At 44.1% G+C, this 16,101-nt stretch overlaps 1 protein-coding gene across 5 annotated transcripts in view; it reads left to right on the plus strand.

Moving 5' to 3' along the window:
• The window catches only part of LOC138569187 (ankyrin repeat and fibronectin type-III domain-containing protein 1-like), a 2,784,778-nt gene that overhangs the window by 1,712,839 nt on the left and 1,055,838 nt on the right, over positions 1-16,101 (plus strand). The window lies entirely within an intron of this gene.

The following is a 16,101-nucleotide window of genomic DNA, read 5'->3' on the forward strand; positions in this document are numbered from 1 at the left end:
TGAGTTGCCATTTGCATCTGTGGGCCACTTTTTCATGGGTGCCCGAGACACTTTTATGCCCCGGTCGATCGCTGTTGGCTATTATGTTGGACGCATATAAGGGTTGCAGAGGACACATTATGGGAATAATTGCATTTAAAATGTAGGCCTATCGGTATATGTTCTAAATTCAGAGCTTATCTTGCACGTGGGAAACCTGGTATGTGGAACACAGCATTAATATCTTGAAGGATGGAGTTGCAGCTGGTGGGCCGTGCCTCAAAACTGTGATGATGCTTGCTCTGCTTTGAGATGTGACAGGTGGCGGCACATCTGCAGTTGCTCCTCACCAATGTTTATTTGGGTGCTGAATTGCCAATGTTCATTATTATTGTTGCAAACTTGGAAAATAATTAAGATGAGACCTAAAGAAATTAAATTAATCTGAGTCGTATTACATTACATGCGGTGAAGGATACTAAATCCATGAGAATGAGCATTAATCATAGCATTAATCAGGATCATGGTAATCATGGCCGCCCGCACGGCTGGGAAAACAGCTCACCTGAGGCCCTGACTTGGCCTTGTCTGATTGGTTGGTCCCTTCTACTTCTCCTCAGCAGCGCTGGAGCCGGCAGGCCATCGCCGTCCTCCACAAAAGGCCTCTTGAAAGGGTCTAGCCCACACCTGTCTGGCCCTGTACGCAGCTAAGTGGGCTGGGGGGCCAACAACACACATGGGATCACCCATCATTTCCTCTGTCATCGCACACCGGGTAAGCACCAGCTCTATTATTACGATGCTACAATATCCATGGCCTTTCTTCTCCCATGACCCTCGATCTGATTGGTTTAGCACCCCCACAAAACCGAGCGTCCCACTTCCGGCCTCACCCTGTTTCACAATGTGTGTCCTCTGCTGTGATCCTTCCTACCTTTAGCTTTGCTGCATGCTTAGCCCCATTCAATACCCTGCATGTCACGTAGCTACTGCAACTCTTTCTGGCAGACCCTGGGCCACCGTGCCGCAAAAACTGTCCTACTCATCTGCATGTTCGCCCCTCCAACATAGCCTGTGCTGCAAGTACCTTTACCTCAGAATCTCGTCTTTCTGCCTGATGCCCTCCTGTCTTGGACTTCCTAATCCTCCTACTGTGTCTTTGCACAATGTGAAATGCTCTCTGCTGTTCTTCCCTCCATACACTGATTGTTTCCTGCTGTATTTTGTGCCTTGCCTGATACCATCTGGATGCTACATTTTGGGTCCTAGACTGCATGTCGAATCTAGGTGTGCTTTTATTTGTGCATCCACCATCTTTGCTGTATTTTGCTGTATTATGTGCTTTCCCCGGTACCATTGTGTGCTGTATCTGTGCCCTGCCCAAAAATTGAACCTATGTGAGCGCTTTACTTTCTGTGCCTTGACTGTCTTGTATTGCTCACCTACTTCACCTTTACCTGCCTGGCTGCTAGGCCACTTGGTGAGTTCTCATGCATGGTGCATCTTCCCCTGTCCATCTCTCTCTCTCCTCCACCATCCCCATGGCACTCACTATCTCTCCTATCTATTCAAACTGCTACTCTATCACCTATCCTACCTTTTTCACAAAGTTCGTAAGAAAAAAGATAAACAACTCTAATCCAGGCCTACCTATTGTTGATACCTACGTTAATGCCACTTCCGGGCAGACATTTACAGACATCTTCGTCTATGTCCACTCTCATGACCCATGGAATCCCCATTTGAGCTCCACTCATTCTCCCTTCTCCTCCTCACCCATTAATGGTGGCACTCAGTTGGAAGAACTGCTTGCATACTTCTCATCCTCTAGATGTATCATTTGTGTCTATTGCAATGGCACTATCATGACCCAATGTTCTCATTCTGCTCTTCTGCCTTCTCTCATAAACTTTACTAATTCTCCTGCCACCCCTTCTTCCTTTCCTCTCACTTCTCCACCACCACCGATGGGAGTACCACACTTGTGAACATCCCCTTGGAAAACCTTCAAAAGTGGTAATCAGATTCACCTAGCTACTCTGAATGCTCATTCTGCTGTCAAACACTCCTCTGACATCTGTCTCCTTCTCAAAGACTTTGACCTGGATGTCCTTGTTCTTACGGAGACGTGGTTCAATGCCACTGCTCTTGACACTCTCCTTCCAGAGGGCTACAAAATCATCTCCAACTCAGACCTAACGGGCCTTGAGGTGGAGTGGCCCTGATCATCCCTGAGTGGGTCCCTGCCTCCATCATTCCTATCCAATCTTACTCCTCTTTTGAATGCCTCGCCTGTAAGCTTGGGGTCTCACCTACTCTCTCTCTCAACCTCACCATTATCTACAGACCCTCTGGCCCTATTCCTCTCTTCCTCTTAGAACCTTGGCTCTTCCCTCACCACCTCCTCCTTCAAAGTCCTCCTCGATGACTTCAACATCCACCTCGACTCTCCTGAATCTTTCAGTTCGCAGTTCCAGGTCCTCTGTGACTCCCTCTCTCTCGCTATTCTTCCTTCTGACCCGACTCACTCTGTCGACCACACCCTTGATGCCCTCATCTCTGGCGACATCCCTATCTCTAATCCTGTCACTATACCCCTTTCCTGGTCTGACCACTCTCTCCTTTCCTCACACCTGGGGCCCCTTGGCCCTCTATCCGAGCCACCCACTGCTCTTCCAGCCTCCTTTGCCATCATTCGCCTGATGAAGCGAGTGTTAGTTGCTACTTTTGCCTCCACCTTCATCCACCCTCCTACCCCTGCTCCTGACTCTACCTCTGACTCTGTCCTTGCTAACTTGCACTTTGCCATCTCTAACACTCTTGACATCCTTGCCCCTGCCATGAGGATCCACCTAAAACCTGCCACCAAGAACAACTACTGGTATGACTTCTATCTAGCATCTCTGAAACGCAAGTGCAGAGTTGCTGAACAGAAGTTGCAGACCTGGGGGTGTGGCCTGGACACCGAAGAAGATGGACACCTAGAGGGGAAGCTGCACCTCACACGTACATAAATATGCATTAAGTGTTCTTATATACCATTTTACTTACCTTATTCTTTCCACGTTCCCGACTGTCTGGCTGGACCTCACAGCGCGGCATCCGTTTTGAAGCTCTGCTGGTCTCCTTAAGCCGCGTCGCGTCCCGTCTTGGAACTCCGTCATCAGCTCCGAAGTGCACTGCCCCTCATGAGGAGAGGGGCAGTGTTGCACTTCACATGACAAGCCGCCTTGGGCCTGGAGTCCCGGGCTCCATTACCAGCGAAGCACCATCTTTAGCGCTGTGAGTAAACTGCATAAAAAAAAAAGAAAACAGGCAATAAGTTGGGATTTTCTTCACAAAAGAAAGGGTGGATGAGGAAAAAATAACAGAAGAAAAGCTAAATACAGAACATTTTGAGAGGAGGAGGGGGTGCTAGATAAAGGAGCTAAATAAAGGTACAAGAAAGGAAAGAAATAAATGGGACGAGAGAAGTGTAAAGATAATTGCAGGGGACTATTGGAACTATTGGCAGAGGAGAGAAGAAGAAGTAAAAATTAAAAGGAGACAGGAAGGATTATAAAACAATACAGTTGGGACATATTCTTGATTACTAAGATAACCAAGCTGCATATACACCATCTCCTCTCAAGTCTTATCACAGAAATCAAAGAATTTCGTATAATAACGCCCCTCTGCTAAGAACTGTTAATGTGTACCATTTAAATAACTCCAATTTGTCTATGGCATAGACCTCTTCTCTCTGTTATAGTTCACACGCACAAATTAAACTGCCAGAATTGCACCTCCCAGCCTCTTCACCTTACTATGGATAACTTTGGCAGCCTTTATCTCAAGTCAAAGCTTCACTGCATTATCTGATTGCTTCCCTCCTTATATTAAACTGCATTGACTGAGGTCATCTGGACTCTATTACCCTATTATCAACTCTTGCTAAGACTTCGAGCATACGTTGATCTGTAGCTGGAGTGAACTAGAAGGTTCTACACCACGTTACGTGAATAGGTGCTATAACTATTCTCCTTACCTTCCATAGTATGCACCTTATTATTTTCTGTCTGTTCGTTTGATCTCCTATTATTAGAGTCAGACAGCATACATAATATGGACATAATAATTGCAAACTATGGTATCTCATAGCACAAGAAAAATAAGAAACCACTAAACTTCGGCAAGTTAAGAAGTCACCCCAATCCATAACAACAAAGCAAAGCATTAAAAAAAAAATAAACTGCTCCGTACTCAAAGATCTGAAAACTGGAATTATCATAGCCACCAATAAAGCAAATCAAAAAAACACATCCACCGCAAAAGAATCCACATCATCTTCAACAAATCTTAAAAGACCAAATGACTGACCACATCCTCTTGGTATATCTGATCCCACCATTGAAATCATCCTTGAGGAAATCAGAGCACTTAAACCTTTCAATGAGCCTACAAATCCATCAAAGAGCTCCAGAGGCATAATGAGGATTTAGAAAATCGCAGTAGGCACAACAATCTACGTATTTCAGGCCTACCAGAGGGCTCCAAAGGAACAGAACCCATTGTCTTTCTACAAAAATTCATACCTGCAATTCTACATCTGCCCTTGGATACAACATTTAACATACAGCAAGCCCATAGAATTGGACAAAATACGGTCGCTGCCACCTCTCGCCCGTTACACAGAACACTTATATTTTACCTCCTGGAATACTCTCTGCTTCAACTCATCGTTTCTACTGCTAAGGAACATAAATCCCTCATCTGGAATGGAAACAAGCTATTCATTTCTCAAGATGTGGCCAGAAGTACAGCCCAACGTAGAAAAGCTTTCCTATCCTTTCGCCCTGTCCTAAAGTAGCTCAACGATATGGACTATTTATTTATTTATTTATTTGGATTTGTAGAGCGCACATCTGCCCGGGGGCATCGTGGCGCTAAGAAGTCTTACTTGTTACAGCCATACATGGTGAATATACAGATATACAGATTAGCATAGACGCGTTTTTTCATACATTTGCTGTTATTTCTATAATTACAGTGGTGAGAGTACAGGTGAGGCGGGGTTAGTGGAACAGCGTGGTTTTGAGTAGTCTACGGAAGGCATGGTATGATTTTTCGCTTCTTAAGGCGGTGGAGAGTCACCCATGTTCCTTTAAAATATCACATGAAGGTTGTACAACCATGTTTGAAGATCCAGCAGACCTTAGATCATTTATTCAAACCATTAAAAGTGATGACATGGACACTTCCTCTCCTGCAAATGCCTCAACTTTGCCCATCACTTGAGAACCCGACCTCATAATATGCTTAGACTCACTGTTCTTTTGATCTTTCTGTTATTCTCCTGTATACTAAATACTTAATGCAATCAGTACATAACTACTATAACAGTTGAGTTGGGTGTCCTTGCAGCGTCCTTCTTCCACTGTGGTCGTTCTTTTTCCTTTTGACGACCCAGTTGGCGTTACCTACACCCGTCACATTCTTTTTCACTGATCCTTCTCCCATGTCCTGTTGGATCTCTGCAGTCACTCTTGTCTCCTTGCTCATATTGTATCGGCTCATGATCAAACCCTCTGCTCCCATCCCAGATCTCCAATGTATTTTCCTTTTGTGTCATTGTTTGGGTATATTGGTTTCAAATCACACTACTTTGGTTGAGATTTCAATATTATGCTATAAGTATAGAATGCATGCCTATCATTTCGTTTATGTTTAAATGATTTTTAGGTGTATTACATGGAAGAATCCCATTAAGAGATGTAAAATGTTATCTCACCTAAATACATTTTCGGTTGCATGTATACAAGAAACTCACTAATCCAGCAAAGAGACATTGAAGCTTAAATCCCTTTGGGTCAAGCAGATCATTTCTAGCCCTGCAATATCCAAAAAGAATAGATTCACCATATTAATAAGTAAAAAGCTACCCTTAAAAATTCTGACACCAATGGAAGATGAGTTTGGGTTAAACTTTTGGTTGATTCAATACATCTCTCTATCTTAAATATGTATGGTCCTGCATTACCAGATCCCACCTTTTGGACATCTATCAAACAAATCATACTAAAAAACAACTTTGCTAACTTAATAATGTGTGGGGATGTTAATCAGGTCCATGATCCATTTGTTGATCAAAAATCCAGCTGTGCGTTTAAAACAAACAAAACTCGCAAATCCTTTGTAGACTGTCTCACTGAAACAGGATTAATTGACACTTGTAGACTATCTCAGCCCACACAACTAGACTATACCTTCCATTCACCCCCACATAATACACTATCACGCCTAGGTTATATATTTGCAATCAAAACCCTCTCTGGTTCCATTGTAGATTCTAAAATCTCTAATATTAGCATCCCTGATCATGCTCCTGTAATGACATCCTTCTCTCTTTCAGATGTTAACAAATCCACCAATAGATGGAAACTTAATAATTTCCTTCTACAAGACCCTCAGTTCATTCAATCAGTACAATCATGTATCCAACAATATTTTATAAACAATCAGGATTGTGAAACTTCAGTTGTAAATAATTGGGATGCGTTTAAAGCAGCTTTAAGAGGTCATATCATGGCCCTCTCAGGTAAAAAAATTAATTAAGAAAACATCATTTAGACAACCTTTATTCCCAACCTACCCAAGCTGAGCAATGCTACTACCTAGACTCTAGCTCGACCAACTTACCGCAAGTCATTGCGCAGCATTTCAAAATCAATAAAGAAATTACAGAACTTGCAGCTGGGACAATACTTAAATATAAAACAAAATATATCAAACATCAAACAAAGCTGGCAAAATGCTTGCCTCCTATCTTAAAACTAAAAAAGAAAAGTTCCATATTTCCCATATCAAAGATACCTATGGCATTTCTCATCATAGATCAAAAGATATTCTTGATTGCTTTAGTAAGTTCTATGCTGAGTTATACACCCCAGAATGTCCTATCCCTAGCAAAAATATCAAAACCTTGTTTAACAATGTAAGCAGAACATCATACCCTCAAATAGACCTATCCCACCTTGATAATGCATTACATCTATTGAGATTATCAATGCTATCAATGGTTTGGGCAGGGGGAAGGCACCAGGTCCTGATGGATTATCCACTGAATTCTATATCAACCTATCTAACTCTTTAGCCGCAAAACTTAAAACACTATTCTCATATTTTATATCTCAAAAATCATCTTCTGGCTCATTTTCAGAAGCACTACTAATTGTATTCCCCAAACCAAATAAAGACCCTACAATTCCTAGTAACTACCGACCCATCTCCCTCATTAACATTGAAAGCTAAATTTTTGCGAAAATATTAGCTAATAGAATCGAATCCTCACTCTCCTCTCTTGTCAAATCATATCAAACTGGATATGTGAAAGGACATAATATATCCTCAAATGCTAGACTATTGCTTAACGCCATTAACCTAGCGGCAAAAGACAAAAAAGACAAACAAGGCTACGCCGCAATAACTTTAGATGTGGAAAAGGCATTTGACCAAGTTAATTGGAACTTTATGTTTCAAGCCCTACACTGTCATGGATGTGGCGATAATTTTATTTCTATGGTCAAACTTCTATACTCATCCCCCAAATTCTCTATCTATTTAAATGCCCAAGCATCCTCCTTCTTCCCTTTATTAAGAGGTACTCGGCAGGGATGCCCCTTTTCGCCTATATTATACATTCTTTCACTTGAACCACTACTGGAACTTATATGATCCAGTAAAAATATACCAGGCATTCCTGCAGGTGCTTCATGTACTAAAATAGCAGCGTATGCTGATGATATCCTTATCCTTATCAAGAACCCCAAACTTTATCTACCTAATCTACTCAATATTGTAACTCAGTTTGGTCAAGTTCCAGATACAAATGAAATAGAGAGAGAAATCAGTAATAATGCCCCTTAACTCCTATTGCTATAAACATGAGATTGATGCCTTTGGTCTTAAATGGTGTAGTAATTCTATTAAATACCTAGGTATTAGCTTTGCCCCTGCGATCCAAGATACTATTAAACTTAATACTAAAATCTTATTAGACACTCTTAAGGATTTAGCATCTAAATGGTCCCCCCTTTACCTTTCTTGGTGGGGATGCCTAGATACAATTAAAATTATGTTCTCCCCTATTGTACTATACTATTTACAGCTGCTTTTCATTCCTCTATCTCCCTCCTTTTTTAAATCTATATATTCTATTTTACTAAACTTTCTATGGGTTGTAGGAAAAAGTAAGAGAATTGCCTTATCTAAACTAAAAGTACCTTTTGAAACGGGAGGGGTTAGATTCCCTGACTTCAAGCTGTACCACTCAGCTTTTCTCCTAAAACAATCCCGCCATTGGTTTGCGGATCCTGAAATCTCATATACCCCTACATGGTGCACTTTAGAAAAACACTCAGTTCATCCTTACAACGTCACAGACTTCATTTACACATTTAAACATACATCCATGAACATTTTATATCCCATTAAAGCACCAGTCTCAGCCCTACAAACCTTTCTTTTCCCTAATACCAAAACTCCCAATATACTCCTCTCCCCTTTAATATGGCATAACAAAAATATTCTGATTAATAATAAGGTCTTGAACTGCAGATCATGGATAAAAAAAGGAATCAGATTCATTCAAAAAATTATACTTGGTCCCACCATTCTATCTCTGCAGCAAATATCATCCAAAAACGGCATTCCCAAGGCAGACTTTAGGTTCTACAACATGTTAATTAACTCCTGTTTAGACACAATTAACTTTTCTAATGAGGTTCTTTCTCCAGATACCTTCACACTACTACAGCTTACCATGATCAACGATGTGAGAGCCTCCAAATTTTATAATATGCTCACCTCTACATCTGAAGTTTGCTCTATTCGTCTTAAATGGGAACAAGATCTGGGTTGCACATTTGATGATCACATTTGGTTCAGTCTATTCTCTAAAATTAAAAATGTATCTGTCTCAGCAAATATAACACAACATTATTTTTCTTTATTCACAGAGCATTTATTACTCCTGCTAAGTTAGCAAAAGCCAAACCAAATCTTGATGCTAAATGCTGGACATGTGATCTGACCTCTGCTTCATTTAAGCATATGTTTTTTGAATGTTCATTTAGTTTTAAGTTTTGGCAAAACATTTGGATGTTCATTAAGCTCATATTCTCTGTCAATATTCAACTGTCCTATTTGAATATCTTTCAAGGTAGTATAGCTTTCACAACTAATATATCCCCATACTCAGCCATACTCTATGATTTATTGATTTGCACAGCCTTGAAATGTATTACAGCTAACTGGAAGAATTTTAGTTCTCTCTCCACTAGAGGACGGTGGAACTCTGTCTGTAATATTCATAAAATGTAATTGTGTATGGCAAAAGATTTGAATGCAATCCCCAAATCCAATGCTAAATGGTTCTTTTTCATCCGCTATCTTAACTATTTCAATGTAAATGCAAAAGGTACCTGAACCAACATACCCATTTTGAATCTATTGGATATTTACCTTGAATCTCATTCATATGCTGGTTATATACTATTATTATAACTGCAATAACAGTTTGAACAAATATACCTTATACCCACCTTCCCCCTTACCTCTACTCCCATGTGTTTTGTGTATGTTTGCTGTTTGTCCACCTGTTTGTTTCCCCATCTTTTTTTCCAATTCTCCCTAATTTATCTTCGTTGCAGACTGGTTATAACAAGTCATGTTTCATCATCTATTGCTTCCACAACCTATGCTCGAAGAACTTTGTAAAATAATACATACTGTTCAATTAATGTTTTAAGCATTATTAACTTCTTCACATATTATTACAGTTATTCTATGTTTATCTTTAGCAATTTAGTAGCTTAAAAAAAAGCAATTAAAATGAAAAAAAGAAGTTGCAGACCTCATGCATATCCTCTGACAAATTGACCTGCCGCCTGCTCCAAAGGCAATATTGCTCCTTTATCCGCTCCAAGAAGTGGGCCCACATCCAAGCCTGCATTTCTGAAGCCATTAACAACACGGCCAAACTTTTCAAAATTTGCAAGGAACTTGGCAATCCACTTGCAGTCTCCACCGCTCTCCTTCCTTCCCAGGCTCTCTGCACTGCCAAGGCCTCCCATTTCACATCCAAACCTCAGGACATCATATCCTCCCTCTTTTCCAGCCCCATCTACTCTCTCCTCTCTCACGCCTGCAACCCTGCCTCCTTTGGCCCTCCTCCTCCCACACCCCTCACTCTCCTCATTCCTGCACATAGCACTGGATGAGGTCTCTAAAGTGGTCCATTCTATGAAAGCCTCCTCTAAAAAGGTGCTCCCCTGCTCCTCCAGAACCATCAAGGACAACATTTCCTCCCTCGCCTCAGCTCTTGCTGACGTCTACAACCACTCCCTGGCCACTGGTGCTTACCCTTTATCCCTCAAGTTCTCCCTTGTGCACCCTCTCCTGAAAAAGCCATTTGCTGACCCCTCCTGGCCAGCTCACTATAGCCCTATCTCTATCACTCCCTTCTTGGGTAAACTCTTGGAAAAATGGACCCTCCCCCAACTGACCCTCCACACTGAAATTGTTGGTTGGCTTTATGACCATCAATCTGGATTCCAGGCATCCAGAGGCACAGAAACAGCTCGCTGCACCTGAACACCTGTGAAACCATGCTCGCAAATCTCGATTCCAACTCTCCCGCTGTTCTCATTCTCCTTGATCTCTCCTCAGCATTTGACATGGTCAACCATTCCATCCTCATAAAACAACCCTGTCACACCTTCGGTATCACCGACTGGACACTGGATTGGCTGACCTCCTTCCTCAATAACCATCCTTCCCAGCTGCAACTGGGCCCTTTCTCCTGCACCACTACCCTCTCTACCTGTGGCCTCCTCCAGGGATCTATCCTACCGCCATGGCTCTTCAATATCTATCTCACCTCTCTTGCTCACCTGATCTCCTCCTTCCTCATTTCCAGTCTTATGCTGATGACACACAGCTTTCCTTCAAGCTTCCCCCTACCTCCCCTTCTTCCTCCTCTCTAATCGCCAACTGTCTGTCCGCTATGTAGGCCTGGTGTGCAGCGAATGATCTTTGTCTCAATGCCAGTAAGACAGAGATCCTCCTCATTGGGAGACCTGTGCCCTCTTTTCCTCTTCCCTCTGGCCTCCCTCCTTGAGCCTTCTACCCCCACCATCTTGTGAGGCCAAAAACCTTGGGGTCATCTTTAGCGGTGTCTAGTCAAAGGATCGAATCTAAAGGTCGACAGGTTAAAGGATCGACACCAAAGGGTCGACAGGTCAAAGGATCAAATTTTTTATATATATTTTTTTAGGTTTTCGTTTAGGGAAAAAAGTGTTTTTTAGCAAAAAAAAGGGAGTTGGGGGACCCCCCCAAAAATAAAAATATGTTAAAAAAAAACATTGATCCTTTGACCTGTCGACCCTTTGGTGTCGATCCTTTGACCTGTCGACCCTTTAGATCCGATCCTTTGACTAGCAACCATCTTTAGCTCCGCTCTCACCTTCACCCCTCACATCATGGACCTTACCAGGAAGTCCCACTTCCAGCTCCACCTCCTCAGAGGCATTCTCCCTTTTCCCACCTTCCACCAGAAACTCAATGTCTCCAGAGCTCTGGTCCTCTCCAGGCTAGACTATTGCTCCGCCTCTTCTCAAACTCCCTCTTTCCTCCCTTCGGCCCCTCCAGCTAATCCAGAACAGGGCTGCAAGACTAATCCTTGGTCTCAAGCACAGGGACTGTATCAGGGACTGTATCTCTCCATCCCTAAAATCTCTCTACTGTTTCCCGGTGGTTGCAAGGATCAAATTCAAGACCCTCTGCATCATCCACAAGGCCTTCTGGGGCCTGGGACCATGCTATCGCCACATTTCCCTGCCTAAATACTTCCCTGCTAGAGCCCTACGCTCCTCTAATTCCAACTCTCTGACTGTCAAACGCTTCTCCAAGCAGAGAGTGGGAGCAGGTCTCTCCCCCAGTGGGTGCCTCCCTTTGTAACAGCATTCCTGCCCCTCTCAGACCTGATCCGGACCTCCTTAATTTCCGGAAACTGATCAAAACTCTGCACTTTTCTTCTTCTTTCACTCCTTCCCTTCCCTCCTAATCACCCCACTGCTGCAGACACTGTGGCCTGATCCTCACAAATCTCACAGGATCCCAGGCCCTTCCTCCCAGTCAATACCAGCACCCCTCCCCCACTTCTCTGCCCCGTGGGCCCCTCCCTGGTTGTGCCCCCTCCCACCTTGTGAGGCGCTTGTACCGCACATAGCCTGAGGTTCTCCTTCTTGGCTCCCTTTAGCACTTCCCTCCCGGCTCTCCTCCAGCACTTGTCCACTGCTCTCTTCTCCATTCTATGTCCTTCCCTTGCACCTCTCCAGAATGCACTTGCATGGCCGAATGCCACAAGGCCTAGGAGGACAACGACCTTATATTACTGTTTTGCCACTGTTGTTATTGCCCCTGGTCCCCTCCCATTTAGCCTTGAGGCACTCTGAAACACAATTCTATTGTATAAAGCGCCTTACAAATGCACAACAAAATAAATCAAAATGAGCAGCCGGGGCAGAGTCTTGCAACACCCTAGCAGTGCTAATATGGGAGACAAAGGAAGCAGCACATATCCTATGTAGTAGGTGTTTGAGTACATTGTGTTCTATGGAGTCTATGGAGCCAATAACGTTTGCAGATCAATCTGAAAGGCTCAGTGTGCATGGGATGCGCCAATACCTGGTTGCGAACCACGCTCCCCTTAGGAGCTTAAGAGATTGTGCTAACACCACTATTATCTACCTTAAAAACACACTTAAGGCAGGAAGATTTTTTAGAGAAATGAGGATAGTCAGTCATAGGCCTTTGCACAGGAGTAGGACCAATAGCGAAGCTAAGAATTTCAGGTCAGAACTTCCTCACTAGAAGGTGTGATTGGTCCTCACCTCTGTCCTGCTGTCTGTTTTCATGTTTTCATGTTTTCCCGTAGTCTTGGGAAAACATTGGCACTGATTTTCCAGTGGCTGCATTATTTATTTGATTCGACTTTATCTTATGGTTACCCAACACAATTTTTAAACTGTACTACAGATAAATGCAAATAGTTTGCTATCATTTTGTAAATTTATCTTTTTCTGAGCTGTTCAACTGTCCATTTGAAGTTTGCTAAAATAGTGCATATGTTTTTATTATAGCAATAACACCCAAGCAGGTGGGCCAGACCAGATGGTAATGGTCCGGGGTGCAAGGTGTAGGCCCCTGTGCCGTTACTACTCCATTTGGGCCACTGGCTCAGGTGTTATTGCTATAAGCACCCTAGCTTTTTAATCCGATAACCGGGGTGCTGATCGCAATCTAGTTTTTTGAATGAACGGGACATGCGCTCGCGGTGTCCCATTCATTCAAACAAATGCTCACCTAAGATGGCTGCCATGGAAATGCATCGTGGGTCACCATGCTGAGCCCCTTGTCCATTTCCATGGTGTGCCGGGATGTGAACGCAGCAGTAGTGGCGACACCACCAGAGTAATCAGTTGATGAAGCACATTGTGCATAGACGCTATACAAATAAACAATCAATCAATCAAAAACAATCAATCAATGAGGTGGGGAGTGTAGGAGAAAAGACAGAAGGGAAGGGGACGAAAATGGGTGGGCATGCGCCCGCAGCTTAGAGCTCGCTCGTGGCAAAATGCTTGCTTGGATCGCGGGATTCAGTGTGTGATCCGATTAAGCTAATTGGCTGAGGTGCTTGCCCAGGGAAGTAATTTAAGTTATGAGTAAATTCACATTATTTAACTGCATTGACTTCAAGTAAATACAAAGCACCATTGGAAAAACTTTAAATAATTGCAGTTAAAAAGTGACAAAGGGACTACTTTAGGACAAGAGGAGGAGGAATGTTTTGAGATTTTCTCAACTAATTAAAACCATCTCTGTTCTGCTGACTTGCAAAGTATTGCTTGACACTTCTTTTGGAGAATGGTAGTTTGAAAGTCCCCAGACATGACAGAAATATTTAACAGTTCGATGAAAGATCCATAAAGTGCTCATGAGATCTAAGTGTGACTTTATTCGGGATTCCTTCTTTCTATGATGTATTGTTTCCTTCTGGAAAGGCTATCATTTCATGCATTGTGCGTGGAAGCCACTTTGCACTATAAATAACGGCGAGACTCACTGGGAATTGTCGAAACGTCCAGAGTACAACTCTCCACTAGTTACCTCAGCTTTGCTAGACGTGGGGAATGGTGGGGATTGGCTCTTCATCGAGGGCGGGTCACTGACGTCAGCCTCATGGCTAGTTACCCTTGAGAAGAAGCTATTGACTGTTCATTACCTTGAGTTCAGATCAGACACTCACCTTGTGCGATATTGCCTTACGGTGAGAAGTCCTCTGGACCTTGAGCATCTGTCTACCTTCTTCAGAAAAAAACACAAAACAAAGTTGCATCAAAAACATATTTTTTAATTAGATTGCAAGAAAACAATTAAAGAAACCATTGCTTAGTTTGACACTCAAGCCGACAAAAATTGAAACAAGCCATATAAGTGTGCCACAAATTTACACCCAAAAATCCACAATAAAACCCCACTATCAGCTGCTAAGTTACATAATACAATAAGGCCACTTTACACAAAGTTCACATTTAAAGAAAGTGTCATAACTTATTATCAAGGGTCAAGGGCGCGGGGTGTTGGTGGCCCGCTGGGAACGCTGTTTGTCCCTGGAGGGACTCCTTACTGGTAGCCACGCCCCCCGTATATTTCTCCCGCGACCCAAGCCCGGCAGGGTGAAGCCCGCGGTTCAAGGGCGCGGGGTGTTGGCGGCCCGTTGGGAACGCTGTTTGTCCCTGGAGGGACTCCTTACTGGTGGCCACGCCCCCCGTGTATTTCTCCCGCGACCCAAGCCCGGCAGGGTGAAGCCCGCGGGTCAAGGGCGCGTGGTGTTGGCGGCCCGCTGGGGGTGATCGCGGATCCGTGGGGGGGCCAGACAGACTGGCTTTCAACGATCTGTGCTGGACCGTGCCGAGGTGAAGGACGCGGCGGGGCAAGGTTTGGCATGAGGCGGGAGACGTGCCTGGTCCGGCTCGCAAATTCAGAAAATTGAGGACCGCATAAGTGCCACACAGAGCCACATAAGAGACAGTCATCAAGCAACCACAAATCCAACTGCTGCAAAGGGGGGACAGTGAACGTTGGCCATGACTCTTTTAAAGTCTCTAAGGTCCCTAAAGTCTCATGCTGTGCCAAGGAAAGCTCCCTCTGTTTTGCCCCTCCTCTCCCCCCCCTATAGGCCTCACATCTGCTCCCCATGTTAATGGTCCATAAACGGAACGCAAGGTACTGGTTGTCAGGAGGCAGCGTCAGCAGTGCCATACAGTTAAGCCCCCTAACTCGGCCCTCCAGAACTCCGATGAGGTCGAGCTCCCCACACCTCAGCTTCCCACGATACCCAGCGCCTCAATTGGGACTTCTGTATCCGGCCAATCCTGTTTCGAGCAAGAGCAAGAGGGGGAACAAGAGGGGGAAGCGGCCGGGACTGTAACATTGGAAAGCAGCTGTCCATCATTAAATCCTACTCCCAGAACCCCCAGCATGGTCCTCATCCCAGTCCCTTGCCCTAACCCTGGCACTTGCACAGAGGTGGGCCCGTCCAGTTCCACCCCTGACTGCTCACTCAACGAGGGCAGCCTGCATCTTTGCAGTCCGCCTATTGACATACCCCTGCTGAATATACCCTCTGACCATAGCAGTCTCTGGAGCGATTATATGTCACCGTCAAGCCCTTCGGTCATCTCGCACTCTCATCTATCCTTACTCAGGGCTCCGAAGCAACAACCTGATGACCCCAATTCCGCTGTAAAACCAGCCACTGACCCCTCAATTGGGGGTGATTTTACAGCCAGGGTGTGTAAATGTGTATGCATCCAAGTGTTGGCTGAGTTGGCAGTTATCAAAAATCTGCTCTCAGTCCTCATAGGAATGCAGGGGGAAGAGCAGTGCGAGGGGGAGCCCTGTAACATTCCAATAGCTCGCAAAGGGCCCATCGTCTAACCCCTGGCCCACCCCCTGGCACACCATCAGGAACAGGCCCCTGTGACACCCACATTCACTGAACCGTGCTCTAGCATG

The sequence above is a fragment of the Ambystoma mexicanum genome, chromosome 2q (genome assembly GCF_040938575.1).
Source record: "Ambystoma mexicanum isolate Mex_15411 chromosome 2q, UKY_AmexF1_1, whole genome shotgun sequence".
Lineage (NCBI taxonomy): Eukaryota > Metazoa > Chordata > Amphibia > Caudata > Ambystomatidae > Ambystoma > Ambystoma mexicanum.